Here is a 19,453-nt window from a genome sequence, read left to right on the forward strand (position 1 = left end):
ATCGATGCCTTGTAGTGATCATCATTTATGTTTCAAATTTTAGTGTTTCATCACCCTGCAATGAATAGTATAAAACATATTGAAATATTACAAGGCAATAGATGAGAATCAAGATTCATTTACATAATTTTTAGTGAAGATGATAAAGTTGATCAATGCACATAACTATTCAAACTCAATGAAAGAGGGTCAATTAACTGAAAGAGAGGAGTTTATGAAGATGGAAAACAATCTCTATAAAATATTTAACCATGGAAAAAGAAATTTACATGAGAGTTGTGAAACTGGACTATGGATTCATGGAATTGAAATTTGAAATTAACGACAAAGCTATATATGCCTTATTGTAGTAGGAAGTTGGAACCAAAAAATCAAGGGATTCTACTGAATCTTTTAACTGTAGTAAGCATGTGATTTTCATGTAAAAGATAAAATTTTCATTCTCTTGACACTGATGGATATCATGAGGTTGTCAAGTAAATATTCACCATGCAAATGGGAAGGTTGATGTAATGGAAAATGCCACGAAAACAGAGAGGCATACTTTGAACAAATTATTATAGTATCTTTTCCAATGTGAATTTTCCAATGGGACCTCTAAGAAATCTAGGCCTAGTTGAGGAATAGGTGTTCTATTCTTATCAGAACCCCACAAAACCCTATTCGAGTGTGGGATGGGAAGGATTGCTAATAAGTGTGAACTTGGGCCACCTCAAAAAATAGGGGAGAAAGGTGGTTGCAGTAGGGGACAACATTGAAACATAGAAAAGAAAGCAATAATTGTGTACCGATAACTTCTTCTTGAAAGAAGATTCTCATGATATTTAACAAAGGTAGTTTCCTGATCTTGAGTTAGAGGGGTTAGTATTTAGCTTGTTAGTGATAAGCGAGGATGGGATATATGCAACATGGATGTGAAGGAAAAGACAAGAGAGGAGATGCAATGAGGCATAGATGTGAAGCATAAGTTGCTTGGCATAGAGAAAAGTAAGGATGGATAAGAGTGAAAAGGATACAAGAAAATATGCACAGCTTAAGACTGGGAAAGAAGAGAAGTGAAATTAGGAGTATTGGACTAGATAGTAGATGGGGTTTTGCTACCTTGCCATCGAAATTTCAAAATGACAACCTTCATTTTGATAACACTTTTATACAACATTGTATCCTAGAAGTGTCAACATTGGATATTGTTTTTATAGACTATTTGATATTTTTAAGTTGGACAGTGATTTACCATAGTCCAGGGGACTATATATGTGGTCATTATAACCCTTTTCCAGAAATCATGACCTTACACATATAACAACTTCATCATTACAATTTAATTTTCTATCCTTTTTATATTACCTCAAATACCAATTATATTACAAGGTATTAAATAAAAACTTAGAATGTTAAGACAAAACAGAATCTAAGACTAAAATATACCTGACAAATGATCATGTTAGTTAGGTAAGGCTAGGAAAAGAAACACTCATGAAGAGAGAAGCTTCGATAATTTTTTTCAGCACTTAACTAAGTCGCAAATCTTGTTCTTGGAAGTTATTGTTAGGTCCCTAAAATACTAGTGTATTCCCTCACTATTATTAGTGTAGCCTCCTTATTGTTATTGTTGTACCCCATAGAAGCCCACTATTGTTATTGTTGTGCACTTACATTATTATTGTTATGTCGGCTCAAATTATATTTTGACCCCTTAGACTCTTATATATAGAAAGGAGGTTTTGTCATTTGAATCATCCAATAATTTTTCATTTGTGTAATGTAAAGGATGTTTCCCCCTTGAGGAGGCTGATTTTGAAGTCGTTGATCTATTTTTTTGGATGGTTTCATAACATTGAGGGCATCGCAAGGAAACTAGGAAAGATAATCAGATCTAATAGCCTAACAAAGCTTCTAAGGAAAGAACAATGGGGCGTAATTAAACAATTATGCTCACTTGAGGCTCAAACATCGAAATCATCTATTTCTCCAGACGTCCAAAAAGTCTTGGACAATTATTTTAAGGTATCGAGACTCCTAAAGGCCTCCCACCTATTCGTGATCATGATCATGTTATTCATTTGATTCTAGGAATTATTCCTCCAAACATCAGGCCTTACAGATATCCCTATGCACAAAAGAGTGAAATCAAACATATGGTTGCAGAGATGCTAGAGGATGGTATAATTCAACCTGTTAATGTCAGCCTTTGAAGCCTTCCTCCAATGATCAAACATGCTCTTACAAAGTGATTTTAAAGTGTCAAGGTCAAATTTTGTCATTTCAGTGGGTCTTCAAGTAAAATTTGGTCACTAGGTATTAGGTCTAGGGTTTGTTTTCACTCCTTTCAAAGTTGTCCAAATGTTGGTCCATGTCACCATTCAACTGAGTGTACCATCATTCAAAAGGTTGTCATCATCATGCCAGGTTCCAACGAGTCATTTTACATCTTATTCATGCTTTAGTTGTGCCTACGTAAGGTTCATTTCCCTCTCCTAGGGTTTTGAAGGTAATTTCTCTTGGATGGTCAAATTATCAGCAAAACTTATCTCTTGATATTCATAAACCTTCCCCTATCCTTAATGTACCTTATTAAACACTTCCCATAACTGATATCCCTCAAATTCCTCATTTTCGCATAAACCCTAGTTTCTTGCTACAACTTGACAATTTTTTAGGCTAGGCCTGTGTTTTTCCCTTTTGGACCCCTTCCCCTCACTCAATCTTTAAAATTCCACTTTTCCCTACTTTCTAACATCCCTCCATACTTCCCAAAAGTTTCTCAATAATTTAGAAGCCCCTTATGCCATTCATTTCACTTCATTTCAACAAATCCCCTGTTCCACACATCGGGATAGGTTTTACTCCAATGATATTTCTGAGCAAGGAAATATGAATTTGGGAAAACTGAGAGAGGTTTTTGTCCAAAATATCCCAAGGAAGAAAAACCTCCACTTTTTACACAGGTGTCATGGTTTTAGAGAAATGTCAAAAATACAGTTGCCTCGGGAGAATTGATGCACCTCTAAAGTGATCTTGGGAAAATGAAGATTTCTCCTATTTTGGTTGGCCTAATGACTTTCTTGATGACTCCAATGATATCTAGATAGAAAGAGATTTCCAATGAGCTATCATGAGCTCAATTTGGGGTTGAGGAAGACCTTCCAATGTCGACTGCAACAGCACTCTGCCTTTAGGCAACCTCAATTTTCATATTTTCACTAGTCTTGGGAGATTTGACTTTTGATAGGTCAAATGAACTCCAAATTCAAAAATTCAAGTCATGTTGGAAATCATACTCAATAATCTTTCCAACGAGCTATCCTACACCCAATTTGGACACACGAAAGGGCTCCAAAAGTCTCCTGCAAAAAGCATGATGCACCTAGGTTAGAGCACGGCACATTGAGCTAGCGCGACGCATTGGACAGTGATTTGCAGTGTTTTTTTATAATGGGCGCGACGAATTGAGACAGCGTGGCGCACAGGACTTCAAGGCCTAAAATCATTCAAATATTCCTCCAAATCTCCCAAAATTGTAAATTCCTCATTGCCCAAGTAAGTTCACACTCCAATATGCTCAATGCATGAGTTTGTCTTAGTCTTCTTGGTGATTTAATAGGGAAATATTGAAACCCTAGTTCCTTGCAGTTTGATGAAAAAAAATTGCATATGGTTTATAAATTGCATTTTTTGCTACTAAATCCCACTCCCATCATTCTCACTCACTCATTCCCTCACTCCCTCACTTCATTTTCTCCCTCCCTTTTCATTTATATTTACCCTTTCCATATTCCCCATATCCCTAAACTACCAACCCTAAATCCCTAATCCCACTATCCCAAACCCTAATAAAATATCCATAATCCCTAAATGTTATTCCCTAAACCATTTCATTCCCAAAAACCATACAACTAGCATCAAATCCTCCCCTCATTAGTCCCACTCATCCATGGAGCTCAAAAACACAAAGAAAAAACCGGCAAGCTGCCAAGAGGAGGAAAACCAAATTGAAAACACTTGAAAGGGAAATTCAAGCTGATCGTGAATCCTGGATCAAGGTGAAAAAAATGAACTTGAAAAATATGCTAGAGAAGGCCAACAAAGAGAAAAATATGTTGAGGAACATGGCATACCACTACTTGGCGATAAACAAGGTGTGCGAAGCGAGAATCGGGATTTTGAAGGCCAAGTTCAAGAAAGCATCAAGGAAGCGAAAAGAGTAAGATAGACTTCAGATCTTAGCTGAGGCTTGCTTGGCCCAACATAGAACTTAATGGAGGACACTAAATCTAAATTTCAAAGAATTTGGGACACTTCTTGCAATTTTGAAATTTTTGGCTTAAAAAACTGGTTTTTATGCCCGATGCGTTGTGCCACCTAGCGCTCACTTTTGATGGGGACCTCCTTTTGAGGAAAACTTACCATTTTTGGATTTCTCATGGAAAAATATGCATGCCCACAAATGGCCAAGAAATTTTGACAGGTTTTGAGCTTCCAAGAAGGTCAAAAACACCTCAAAAATGACCTTTCTTCTCCTTTTTGGACACACAGGAAGTATTGTTGAGAGAACTCAATTTTGGAGGGGCAAATAGAGGCCAAATTCAAAAATTTCACTTTTTCTGGAAAGTAGACAGGGATACCTTTCCAACAAGAACACGTGAAGAAACTTTGGACACCGGGAAGGCCTCCAAAGGCAGCTGTTAAAAGGCGCTATGCGTAGGGAAATCAGCGTGACGCATTGGAGGAATTTTGCTCATTTTGGCCAAAATACTCTGTTTTTCACCTAGTTTCTTGATAGTTTGACTTTTCTCCTTCTAATTGTCAAAATCATGATGTAATTTAATGTGACTTGATGGATTTTGATGTAATTATGCTAAATTTTCACTCATAGAGGTAGATTCATCCATGAAAAGGTAGTTTGCAATTGAATGAATCAGTTCCCTAGTTTTTAGAGGCAAGCTGTTCCACTGCCTACTTTTTAGTTCTCAGTTTAGAATTTGTTGGAATAGCTCCTAAAATTATGAGATCGAACCCTAGAGGCTAGGATGAGTTTTTATTTGCGTATATCTTGTGATTTTTCAATCATTAGTAAAGGTTGGACTTTTAGGAAAGCTTGGAGCTTCATTGTATACACATTTCAACAATTTGGCTAAGGAATATACCAGGGTTTGTAGCACTTTATGGTATTCATGTGGCACATTTCTTTGGTATTTTGTCTCCTTATATAATTTTAAGTTTACATGTGTTTTATGTATGCCATCATCTCTCTTTGCTTCATCTTAACTAAATCAAACAAGGATAAAGGTAGAATCCATTGAAATTGCGGTGCTCTACCTAGGGGTTGTTTAGTTATTTATGTTCTCAGCTGTTTGAAGAGGATCCCTGAGACTTTCTTGCCCTCTTAAACTCCTCACCTATCTAAAAGGTCTCCATATCATTCAATTTGAAGTACCAAACCATTTTTCTACCTTGCCCCATAGAGATCTCTGCAAAAATGAGCCTCATTCCCCAGACCAAAAACTGCCTTTCACATTTAAGCCAACAAAACGTCATCAAATTTAATTAAACTCTTCTACACACATACCTAGCCTAAAATCAGTCTTCACATCAGTCATCTCAAGCCTCATTCGTCATATTTTGTTGAGATTGACAAGGAGAGAGCCCTCTCCCGACCTGGTAGGGCTAGCTACCAGGTTAAGCATGGTTTGATGTTATCCTAGATCCTACCTTTCTCAGCCGAAGGTAGATTTAGGCCCTAACATAGTGGCAACCATATTGGGGAAGAAAAGCTTATTTTTTTGTTAGTTTTCTTTTCTTTATAAATTATAGACAGAGCCTGATGTTATGCCAGGAAGCCTTCGATCTGCACATTGCTTTGCGAGTGCATAAGTAGATAAAAGCTACTTTAGTCAATCTCTGGTCTAGTCTTATAAGCTGAACATCTGACTTGCAAATTGCCCCAGTATGTGTATCAAGTTAGATCTGATTGTTGATGGTGGACAATGATTAGACATTGGAAAGGCTGAAATCATTCACCTAGCGATTCCAAATCATTTTCGAGATCAGATCCAAGGACTCCACTGGAGGATGAACTTGACCAACAGAAACATGAAAGGACAATATGGACAGATCAAGTATTCAAGTTGGAATTTCATCCAAGACATTTTGTTCTTCATTATAAATTATTTCTTCCCTTTTCCTGAGAATTTCAAGAAAACTTTGCAAAGTATATTGTATTTGAGAAAAGATCCAAGACCTGCATTTGATTCCTTCCCTTTGAAGATTGTGAATACCAAAGATTTGCATGCCTTTGAGCTTGATCAAGACCTTTTTCCCGAATCTTGTGATGATCATCTTCAAACTGATGAGCGTCAAGAGACCAAGACTGAGTCTACACCTTCTGTACATACCCCTATACCTTGTAAAATTCTAGATCGATATAAGCCTCTAATTTTACCTCCTATATCCCATGCTTTCCCTAAAAATATATCTACCAAGATTTGATGGTGAACATGACAACATCACTGTTGAGATACATGTATTGAATTTTGAGTCTTTTCTTGACCTTTTTGAAGTAGATGAAGAAGATGACAGTATTTGGCTTTTTTCTCTTTCTTTGCAAGGCAAAGTCAAGAGTTGGTTCAAAACCTTGCCTGATGCGAGCATCTCAGATTACCAGTAGTTCGTCAAAGTTTTCCTCAACGGGTGGGTGGTAAGACAAAACCCTTTCTTGATTATAGAAGAGTATAACCAGCTGAAAAGACAACCAGGGGAGACAGTACAACAATTTTTTGCCAGATTTAATCAAGTCTACTTTTCGATGCCGATTAATATAAGACCTCCTCCTGGATCCACTCTCTTGCACTACCTGGAAGCCTTTGATCCAGAAATCGAGTTTTAGCTGAGAGAAAGGAATCTTGCAACACTTGAAGAGATGAATAATAGTGCAATAGATGTAGAGGCTAATCTGTTGATCAAAAGGGCAAAGTTGAAGGAAGGAGAGATGAAGAACATAGATCCAGAGGAATCGAAATCTTTAGAGGTAAAGCTCGACATTTTGGCAAGTGCAGTGGAAGAGATGATGCAAAGGATCACCACAAGGAATGAGTATAGTGTTCAAGTCCATCGCACGCTGATTGAAGAAGAACAAGTTGTTGATCCAAAACATCTTCTTTCTTATCCCAGTTGTCATAGTTCTGATAATGATTGTTTTATAGATCATCTTGGAGAAGAGAGATCTATTGATATGACATGTATGCTTGATGATGTGTTTTATACTAATGATTTGCCTAATTTTGATCAGTATGATGATGATTATGTTCTCCAAATAGAAGCTAATCTTGCAGACAAATCAACAGCTAGTTTGTCGAAGGAGGAAGTTCACTTTCAGCAGCTCTAGTACAGTGATCAACTGATGCATATTAGCTATGAAAGTGATGTGGAAAGTGCAGCAAATTTTGAAGTAAGTGAAGGATCTTTGCCTTTTTATTTTGCTTCGTTTCAGTTCGTCAGAGACAACTTTCATGCAATCAGAAATCAATTGTCGAAAAGTTTTGATTTGGATCATCTTGAGGACAATGAAAACCTTGTTCAAAACTTCTCATATCTATATTTGCAGCCCCTGAATCATATTGGTTTTCATGTTGCAGATGAAGACTTGGAAGCTAGCACGTACAATCAAATGATGCAAGATGATTCTGTACCTTTCTGTTTTGAATCATTTCAATTTTTGAAGGAAAATTTCCATAGGTAATTTTCAGTAAAGGATGAGCAGCCTATAGGAAATCATGTAGTCTTAGCGGGAACAATAGAGAATGGGTTGGGGAAATATTTTCAAGTTTTTCACGATCTAATAGCTGATGTGTTGGATGATCAGTCAAAGTTCTTCTCCTATCTGTGAGATTGACAAAAGTATTGATAAAAACTTTATTCGACAGCTGGTTTCTTTGTCATTTTCAGTACGAATCTCGTCACAAAGCTCAGATCAAAGTTTTCATTCATGGTATGAGGAGAAGAGAGGTAATCCATTGGATGAGCTAAGTCCCAGTGTGCATGAAATTCAAGATACTTATACAATGTTTTTGGAGGTGGATAGAGAATCCATATCATTCAACGGATCTGTTTCCAAGTTGTCATGGGAGTTACCTTTCAGTAGATATCTCTTGTTTTTCATAAGCAAGCACTTGTGGAGAATGCAAACAGTAGCTAGAATGCTTACTTGGTTGCATTGGTTGTTTCATTTCACTTGATCAGGTGATGAATGAAACTGTTAGAGTACATTTTGATGAATAAGCTGTAATTTGAGCATCATTTCCAGTTTGTCGGTTGTGTTTAAGTATCGAGTCAGTTTTTAGTTGAATGAGAGTTAGTTTGTGTCGTCAAGTCATCAGTTTTCAGTCATGCATTTCGGCTTGAGTTTTTGACTCCATTGCCCAATGGATAAGGCATTGGTCTGCTCTCCCAAAGATCTATCGTTCTTGGCACCTCCAAGGAGCTACCATCTCCATTGGAGCCAATGTTAGTGTCAGCCTTTGAAGCCTTCCTCTAGTGATCAAACATGCTCTTATAAAGTGATTTTAAGGTGTCAAGGTCAAATTTTGTCATTTCAGTGAGTCTTCAAAGAAAATTTGGTCACTAGGTATTAGGTCTAGGGTTTGCTTTCACTCCTTTCAAAGTTTTCCAAATGTCGGTCCATGTCACCATTCAACTGAGTGTACCATCATTCAAAAGGTTGTCATCATCATTTCAAGTTTCATGGGTAATTTTACACCTTGTTCATGCTTTAGTTGTGCCTAGGTAAAGTTCATTTCCGTCTCCTAAGGTTTTGAAGGTAATTTCTCTTGGATGGTCAAATTACCAACAAAACTTGTATCCTGGTGTTCATACACCTTCCCCTATCCTTAATGTACCTTATTAAGCACTTCCCATGACTGATATCCCTCAAATTCCTCATTTTCGCATAAACCCTAGTTTCTTGCTACAACTTGACAATTTTCTAGGCTACGGCTATGTTTTGCCCTTTTGGACCCCTTCCCCTCACTCAATCTTTGAAATTCCACTTTTCCCTACTTCCTAACATCCCTCCCTACTTCCCAAAATTTTCTCAATAATTTAGAAGCCCCTTATCCCCTTCATTTCACTTCATTTCGACAAATCCCCTGTTCCACACATCGGGATAGGTTTTACTCCAATAAATTTTTTGAGCAGGAAAAGATGAATTTGTGAAACCTGAGAGAGGTTTTTGTCCAAAATAGGCCAAGGAATAAAAACCTCCTTCACTTTTTACATAGGTGTTATGGTTTTAGAGAAATGTCAAAAATATAGTTGCCTTAGGAGAATTGATGCACCTCTGTAGTGACCTTGGGAAAATCAAGATTTATCCTATCTTGGTTGGCCTAATTACTTTCTTGATGAGTCAAATGATAACTAGACGCAAATATATTTTCAATGAGCTATCATGAGCTCAATTTTGGGTTGAGAAAGGCCTTCAAACGTTGACTGCAACAACACTCTGCCTTTAGGTAGCCTCATTTTGCACATTTTTTCTAGTCTTGGGAGATTTGACTTTTGACAGGGCAAATGAACTACAAATTGAAAAATCAAAGTTGTGTTTGAAAGTAGACTCAATAATATTTCCAACAAGCTATCCTGTGTGCAATGTGGACACCAGGAAGGCCTCCAAAAGTCTCCTGCAAAAAGCGCGATGTACCTGGGTTAGAGTGCGGCGCATTGGGCAGTGATTTGCAGTGTAATTTTATAACGGGCGCGACGCATTGAGGCAGTGTGGTGGATAGGACTTCAAGGCCTGAAATCATTCAAATCTTCCTCCAAAGCTCCCAAAATTGTAAATTCCTCATTTCCAAAGTAAGTTCACACTCCAATATGCTCAATGCATGAGTTTGTCTCAGTCTTCTTGGTGATTTAATAGGGAAATATTGAAACCCTAGTTCCTTGCAATTTGATGAAAAAACATTGCATAGGGTTTATAAATTGAATTTTTTGCTTCTAAATCCTTCTCCCATAATTCTCACTCACTCATTCCCTCACTCCCTCACTTCATTTTCTCCCTCCCTTTTCCTTTATATTTACCCTTTCCATATTCCCCATATCCCTAAACTACCAACCATGAATCCCTAATCCCACTATCCCAAACCCTAATCAAATATCCCTAATCCCTAAATTTTATTCCCTAAACCCTTTCATTCCCCAAAACCCTACAGCTAGCATCAAATTCTCCCCTCATCAGTCCCACTCATCTATGGAGCTCAAAAACATAAAGAAAAAACCGGCAAGCTGCCAAGAGGAGGAAAACCAAATTGACAACACTTGAAAGTGAAATTCAAGCTGATTGTGAATCTTGGCTCAAGTTGACAAAAATGTACTTGAAAAATATGCTAGAGAAGGCCAACAAAGAGAAAAAAAATGTTGAGGAACATGGCATACCACTACTTAGCAATAAACAAGGTGTGCCAAGCGAGAATCAGGATTTTGAAGGCCAAGTTCAAGAAAGCATCAAGGAAGCGAAAAGAGCAAGATAGACTTCAGATATTGGCGGAGGCTTCCTTGGCCCAACATAGCACTTAATGGAGGATAGTCAACCCAAATTTCAGAAAATTTGGGAGACGTTTTGCAATTTTTAAAATTTTGGCTTAAAAAACAGGTTTTTTTACCTGATGTGCCGTGCCACCTGGCGCTCGCTTTTGATGGGGACCTCCTTTTGAGAAAAACATAGCATTCTTGGATTTTTCCTAGAAAATTGTGCATGCCCACAAATGGTCAAGAAGTTTTGACAGGTTTGGAGCTTCCAAAAAGGTCAAAATCACCTCAAAAATGACCTTTCTGCCCCTTTTTGGACACACAGGAAGCAGTGTTGGAAGAACTCAGTTTTGGAGGGGAAAATGGAGGCCAAATTCAAACATTCGACTTGTTCTGGGAAGTAGACATATAGACCTTTCCAAAAAGAACACTTGGAGCAAATTTGGAGATTGGGAAGGCCTCCAAAAGCAGCTGCGAAAAGGTGTTATGCATAGGGAAATCAGCGCGGTGCATTGGAGGAATTTTGCTCATTTTGGCCAAAATACTCTGTTTTTCGCCTAGTTTCTTGATAGTTTGACTTTTCTCCTTCTAATTTTCAAACTTATGATGTAATTTAATGTGACTTGATGGATTTTGATGTAATTATGCTAAATTTTCACTCATAGAGGTAGATTCATCCATGAAAAGGTAGTTTGCAACTGAATGAATCAGTTCCCTAGTTTTTAGAGGCAAGTTGTTCCACTGCCTACTTTTTAGTTCTTAGTTTAGAATTTGTTGGAAAATTTCCTAAAATTATGAGCTCGACCCCTAGAGGCTAGGATGAGTTGTTTTTTTTCCTATATCTTGTGCTTTTTCAGTCATTAGCAAAGGTTGGACTTTTTGGAAAGCTTGGAGCTTCATTGTATACACATTTCAATAGTTTGGCTAAGGAATAGACCAGGGTTTGCAACACTTTATGGGATTCATGTGGAATCTTGCTTTGGTATTGTGTTTCCTTCTATAATTTTAAGTTTACATGTGTTTTATGTATGCCATCATCTCTCTTTGCTTCGTCATAACTAAATCAAACAAGGATAAAGGTAGAATCCATTGAAATTGCAGTGCTCTACCTAAGGTTTGTTTAGTTATTTATGTTTTCAAGGTTTTTGAAGAGGATCCCTGAGACTTTCTTGCCCTCTTCAACTCCTCACCTGTATAAAATCTCTCCATCTCATTCAATTTGATGTACCAAACCATTTGTCTACCTTGCCCCATAGAGATCTTTGCAAAACTGAGCCTCATTCCCCAGACCCAAAACTGCCTTTCACATTTAAGCCAACAAAACTTCATCAAATTTAATCAAACTCTTCTGCACACATACCTAGCCTAAAATCAGTCTTCACATCAGTCATGTCAAGCCTCATTGGTCATATTTTGCTGAGATTTACAAGGAGAGAGCCTTCTCCCGACTTGGTAGGGCTAGCTACCAGTTTAGGCATGGTTTGATGTTATCTTAGATCCTACCTTTCTTAGCCTGAGGTAGATTTAGGCCCTAACACAACGTAGTCAAAGTTCTTTCTCTGCTGCAAGTGGTATTTGTGCAAAAGAAGGATGGATCATGGCACATTTGTCCGGATTATAGGGAGCTCAACAAGCTCAATATTAAAGATAAATTTACCTTTCCTACCATTGATGAATTATTGGATGAATTTCATGGAGAAATTTACTTCACCAAGTTGGATCTTCACTTAGGGTATCATCAAATAAGAATGAAGACTCAAGGCATTCCAGAAACAACATTTAGAACTCATGAGAGTCATTATGAATTTTTGGTCATGCCTTTTGGCCTTCTCAATGCATCTTCTACATTTCAAGGTTTGATGAATTCCATTTTCAAACCCTTCCTTAGGAAATTTGTATTAGTATTTTTTGATGATATACTAATCTACAACAAGTCATGGAAGAATCATGTTCAACATGTTGGAAGGATACTCAAGCTATTGGAGGAGAAACAACTATATGCAAAAAACTCCAAATGTTTCTTTGGAGTACAGGAGGTGGAATACCTGGGCCATATTGTATCTCATGAGGGTGTTAAGGTAGACCCTAACAAAATTAAAGGCATTAATTAATGGAAAATACCCACATCCATAAGACATCTGTAAGGATTTCATAGGTTGAAAGGGTATTATCGCAAGTTTGTTAAGAATTATTGGAGAATAGCAACACCTCTCACAACATTACTAAAGAAAGATGCATTTTATTGGACCCAGAAGCAACTAAGGCCATTGAGCATCTTAAAGAGGCAATGTTCCAAGCAATCTTCTTAGCTACGCCGAACTTCACAAAAACTTTTATTGTGGAATGTGATGCCCCAGGAAATGGAACGGGTATTGTTTTAATGCAAAAGGAAGAACCATTTCTTTTGAAAGTCGTCCAATCAAAGGAAAGTAATTACAAAAAGATATTTATGAGAATGAAATGTTGGAAATACTACATGTACTTAGGAAATGGTGACCTTACCTAGTGGGAAGGCATTTCAAGGTAAAAAAAATCATGACAACGTTAAATAATTTTTAGAAAAAAGGTTATCTTCATAAGAGTAGCAAAATGGGTCACAAAGATATTGGGTTATGACTTTGAAATTATATACAAAAAAGGGAAGCAAATTGTTGTTGCAGATGCATTATTAGGAAAGGATGAGGATGTGGAAGTGTTTCTTTGTGCCATTTCTATTATCCATCCAGATTGGATAATCAAAGCAAGGGATGAATGGAGGAATGACAAAGAAGTGTGGGCAATCATTCAAAAGTTGCAACAAGATCCTAGTACATCCGAGACATTCAGTTGGAATAATGATTCATTATGGTACAAATATCACATGTACCTTCGTAAGAATTCCCAACTCAAACAAAAGATTCTTTGGGAATTGCACACCTCTCCCTTAGGAGGGCACTCAGGATTTTGAAAAAATTACCACAGGGTTAACAAGGATTCTTTTTGGGATGACCTTAAATCTGATGTTAAAAAGTTTGAGATGGAATGTTTGGTTTTCCAACAAAATAAAGTTGATACAATTAATACCCCAGGTCTGTTACAACCTTTATCCATTCCAAGTCAACATTGGGAGGAGCTTTGAATGGAGTTTATCACAGTTTTACCCAAGTCCAAAGGAAAGAGTGTTATCATGGTGGTAGTTGATAGAATTACTAAGTATGCACACTTTTGTTCATTATCTCATCCATTTAAAGATAGTACAATTTCTATTGCATTTATGAAAACAATTCAAAAGATACATGGAAACGAAAGATTATTGTAAGTGACAAAGTTCCTATTTTCACTACAAATTTTTGTAAGAAATTATTTTCTTATCTGGGTACTCAATTAGCTCATAGCTCATCTTATCATCCTCAATCAGATGCACAAACTAAGATATGATCAAATTTTTGGAAGGATATCTTCGTTGCTTTGTATCTGATAAATAGACACAATGGGTCAAGTGGTTACCTCTAGCTAAATGGTTGTATAACACTTCCTTCCATAATGAAATAAAAATGACCCCATTTATGGCACTTTATGGATATCATCCACCATCCATCTCATAATATTTATGAGAAAATTATAAGGTTCAAGTAGTGGAAGATCACATTGAGCATAAAAGACAAGTTCTCCAACTCTTAAAGGATAACCATACTTTGGCGGAGAATAGAATGAAACAACAAGCTGATCAACATCGAAACGAAAAACGTTTTGATGTAGGTGACTGGGTATTTTTACGACTATAACCATACAAACAAATGTTCCTCAAGCAAGCTAAGAAGGATAATAACTTATCGCAAAAGTATTATGGTCCTTACAAGGTGTTGCAAAAGATTGGTACCATGGCATACAAATTGGAGCTTCCTACATCTTCCTGAGTGCACCAAGTTTTCCATGTTTCATGCTTAATGAAGGTTATAGGCGACAAGCTCCCAATTCAAACAATATTTCCATAACTTGATGAGGAAGGAAATATCATATTGGAACCTGAAGCAGTGATGGAAACAAGAACTTAACAGCTACGAAATCGATCAATTTCAGAGTCTCTGATCAAGTGGAAGAACTTACCCGCAGAAGATTCCACATGGGAGGATGAGAATTTTATATAGAAGCACCTAGAACTACTCAAGAATTGAGGATAACACCTTTTTTGAAGCATAGGGTCATGTTAGGTCCCTATAATACTAGTGTATTCCCTCATTTTTATTAGTGCAACCCCCTTACTATTATTGTTGTACACCATTGAAGCCCACTATTGTTATTGTTGTGCCCTTAAATTATTATTGTTATGTCAGATCTGATTATATTGTGACCCCTTAGACTCCTATATATAGAAAGGAGGTTTTTTCATTCGAATCATCCAAGAATTTCTCATTTGTGTAATGTAAAGGATGTTTCCCGCTCAAAGAGGTTGATTTTGAAGCCATTGATCTACCTTTTCTTCCATTTTCTAAGCTGGTTTCATAACATTTATATAGCTTCAATAACCATGATCTACCAATAGAAACTCCCCGCCTTTTACCCTCTAAAAAATACAAATATAGATTTCAATCATCCCAAATTTAGTTTCCAGTTAAGCCTTATTTAAGAACCATTTCCTCCTCTTTGGTCAAAGGTTTCTAGAGTATCTTTTGTATTACACACCTCCCTTCATTTTAAATCATAAAATGGTTAATTTCTCCAAGTTTACACATATTTTAACAAATTATAAACATTCTTTATGCTCAGTTTTATTGCTTGAAGATACTTGTTGACTGCACTTTATAGATCAACCTTGTAGATATTGATTCAGGGTCACATTCAAAGGGCTTTCATAAGAAAGGAGGTTCCTATGCATGTAAGACAAATAAATATAAAATGGGAATTAAAAACATAAAGGCCAAGGGGAAAAACAATATTGCACATAACATAGTCAATCAGAAAGAATTTATTTATTAATGATATAATTCACCTGAGTCTCATGGGATAATCTATTGATTTTGCAAAGGCTTTTAACTTTTGTAGCTAGACAAATCCTCCATACAACAAATTGTATTTTTCCTAAATGCTTTGAGAAATAGAAAGCATATTGCTATAAACCTGTAACATGTAAACAACATTTAATATAGTGACAACAAGAGCATCAATAGAAATTAAACATCCAATGTTTCAAGTAGTGGCTTGAAACATACCATTAAATCCATCTGTTGAAATATTTCAATCTCCTTACTAACATATCCATGGATTTTTTTGGGGGATTTTGTTTAAATTCATACTCCCCAAGCTTCGAAATAGCCTTTCAAGCACATCTTTGAATTTTTGAGAAATCATTGGAACCTTTATATAATCCAAAGCACTATAGTTTTTCTCCCTTATAACAAGGTTCATGAAGTTCTCTGGTTGGTTGCTCAATGAAATATTAACAAGTTGCCACACTTGTGTCAAGCAATCCTTCAAGCGTGTAGCACCCTAAAGCTCACTCAAGCCAGTGTTGTGGAATCTCTCCTTGGCAAAGGACTCTAGCACTCTTAAATCATTATCAATACCTGTTATAGCATTTATATTAAATATTTTTACATTATCCCTCATAAGTGTCACAATGAAACAGTTTGATATGTGCTTCAACACCCCCCTTCCTACCTTCTCCAAAGCATCCAATGGCAATATTTGTTGTGATGTAGAAACCAACGTTTCCATGTAAATTACCACATAATTTAGATACTCACTGCCATTTTGTGGAAATTCATTTGTGTTCCAATTTATGTTTTTAGTTAGCAACATAAAATCATCTACCTTAGAGTTGACTACCCTCAGCATTGCTTGATGTGCAGAATCTTGAGACTTCTTCAAGACAGTTCGAGCAAACAATTCAACATGTGACCTTTCCGTTAAGCACATAGTAATGCCACCAAATTAGGTAGCATGATGCATAAAAAAGTCACAAGATCACTCTAAAACTATCATATTGGCAACAATCTGCATGGCATGAGATACCCCCAACGTGGAAATGTTGATCAATTTGAGTAAAGCCTCATTCATAACGTTGATCAAAATCTTATCTAGAAATTTCTTCACAACATCATAAAAGTCCATGTGACCTCCATAGGACATATAACTCTCATAATCATACATGAAATACCTCTTAATGCGACAACGATTAGGAATAGTGGCAAAAAACTGTGCAAGGGAAAGTAGGCATGATATCATATGTCTACAAATGGAATGCCAACACGTTCATGTTGTGCTCGTACTTATTTTTCATCAGCATATGCTCATATTTGGCATTAGTAAGGATATCCTTGATATGTTCAATGCATTGATTTAGAAGAATTTCATGATATTTGTCTTTCTTCTTGTCCCAAATATCAAGCAAAGGACCCACCTAGTAGCCTTATCTTCTCAAAGTCATACCAAGTAAACTCACATAGTCCTTGATTAGCTGAAGATGGCTTGCAAACTGCATATGCAAAAACTGATGCTCTAAAATACAATCCATCTTTGATATAGTTGTATCCCACATCATTTCCATCTGGGGAGTGGAGATTAATCCTCCACTCATCCTCAAGACATGGTATTCCTCTATGAGAAAACCAATAATATGAGAAAAAATAATTGATGTGATTCTATAAAAGACTACACCGACGAGATTTGAAAATTTGAACTAACTTGTAGATGATGATTTGTATAGTAGTAATCCTGGAATTGGTCTTTGAGGCCAATACAAGTCTGGATATGGTGTTCCCTATAAACTAGAGCGATGTTGAATTTCAAAATAGAATCAACATCTTATGTATCCTGAGTGTCTAAAGCATATACACATTCCCTTACACCTAGCTTGCTTTATTCCTCTGCCTACTTTTTGCTGACCTCATAGCTCCTCCTCTCTCTGTCGAGCTGAAGAAGCTTGCCCGATTGCCAACTAACCAATTTATTTAGCAATACTTCTAATCTCCACTAGTTATTCATTGAATTCCTTGTTCACTCTTTTATCGATGTGGTTTTTGATTTCAAAGATCTTCTTTTCTAGCATTTGCCAACGCACCTTCGCTGGAATTTTGGGCAAGTAATGGCTTTCTATCGAGTCTAAATTTTTCAATGTGAGGTAGTCACTATCATTTATAACATGATGGTTGCATTTCACACACAACTCAATGTCCTGTGCATAGATTTTCAATGACTGGATCACTTCTTTTAAGTTATTGTTAATTTCATAAGCTTCTAGAAGCTCTTTAACTTTAGCCAGGAGAGAATTACCCACCTGTTGAAGCCGATAATTCTCATTGGCCATCCCATTTTTAACTCATTCGGATCTACTGAAACCCCACAGATTTCATCCACTGCATGGATGAATTTCTCATAATGGACTTTACATTAGTCCTCTATTTCAATATCCTTTTTCTTGACAAAATATTTGAGTTGTTGCAATAGGGATTTTGGCTTCCCAACCTTAAATTCTTGTCTAATGATTTAACCCAAATCCTCTCCATTACTGATTGCATAGGCTAAGGCCAATTCTTCCCCTTTGTCACCCCATTATCTACTATGGCTCTCCTGTTGGTTTTATTATGCATTTTATCTTATGTGCATAATATTAATCCTCAAAAGGGTCAACTAGTCACTGATTCTGGTTCAAAATATTCAATAGATTCCCCATTTAAATCCCCAAACATCCCTCGCCCTCATATCTAAATAAGTTAATTGATCATCGATTCATGTTCATAAAATTCAATAATTTCCCATTAAACACCCAAAACATCATTCCCCATTGTAGCTGAATGGAAAAGAGGTGAAAAAAATCACAAAACAATAATTCTTTCTTCATTAGATATATTTCATTCAAAGTTCCAAACCCTATATTAATGATTTTGTAATGAATGAAGCCACATTCTAACATTAGTGAACTGAGAGAAATTAATTGTTACCTCGATTTGAAGTTGGGTAGCTGGTTTTCCAACATACCCAACAAGGTAGAGTATTTGGTACACATAATTCAAACCTGAAACCTGGTGCATCCACCTATTTTTTTAAGCAGTGTCTGAAATTTTAGTGACCACTCCATTAAATACCCCTATTCCTCGACTCTCTCGTTTATCTACCTGGCACCTTCCAATATTTGGTAGTTTGCAGGTTTGGTTAAGAATCCATGATCATTGTGGTTTCTTCGCCGATCAAAAAAATGTTGATGCTAAATAAGATAGCTTAAGAAAACACTCATTTTTGGGGGGAGAATCATGAGGAAGAGTTTGATCATTTGTAACTAATCCATGAAGAAATGGAAAATTGAGTATTTTTCATTGTTTTCCCTTTGATATTGAATTGGAATGTAACAATGTAAGTTAGAAATTTTCCACTATGTAACTATTTTACAAATTAGAGGATTTATATGGTTATTCAATGATGTGACTTTTTGGAAAAATAGCCTCATTTTGTTGCATTATTTGGTTATAAATTTGAAAATAACTGATATTTTATACTATTAAATTATAAAATAATTTATTTAGATATATTGCACAATGTTATAGGTTCAAATTCAAATTGGCTTAGTATATATATCTCTACCAATTTTGCTGCTAGCTTAAGAGTAACTTTAAATTAGATTATTGTTATTAGTTAATTAATTCTGTAAAGTTTTTAAGGATTGACTTAAATGTACAAGTTTGAAAGGATTAATTTAATTTTGCAACTTGTATTTTATTTATGTTAATTCTAGATGTGTCAACCCATTTTGTATTTGTATTTTGTCATTGGAGTGGAAAGTGTTTGTCCAACATTTGTCTTAAGTACTACAAACTAAAATAGGTTATCACTTAGCCGCATTGAGATCCACCTACTAAGTTCAATATCAAATTTGGTCTTGGAGTGAATGAAGTAATATTCACATGGCTCTTTTCCCAATGCCTTGAGTTTACTCAATATCAAATTTGGTCCAGGAGTG

General features: G+C 36.3%; 1 pseudogene; it reads right to left on the reverse strand.

Annotated features, from left to right (window-relative positions):
- LOC149188188 (exocyst complex component SEC15A-like) overlaps window positions 1-18,089 on the reverse strand; it is a 34,312-nt pseudogene extending 16,223 nt beyond the window's left edge.
- Between the last annotated feature and the right edge of the window lie 1,364 nt (window positions 18,090-19,453).

The sequence above is a fragment of the Pinus tabuliformis genome, chromosome 3_1 (genome assembly GCF_031772625.1).
Source record: "Pinus tabuliformis cultivar Carrire ecotype Pingquan chromosome 3_1, CPIR1, whole genome shotgun sequence".
NCBI lineage: Eukaryota > Viridiplantae > Streptophyta > Pinopsida > Pinales > Pinaceae > Pinus > Pinus tabuliformis.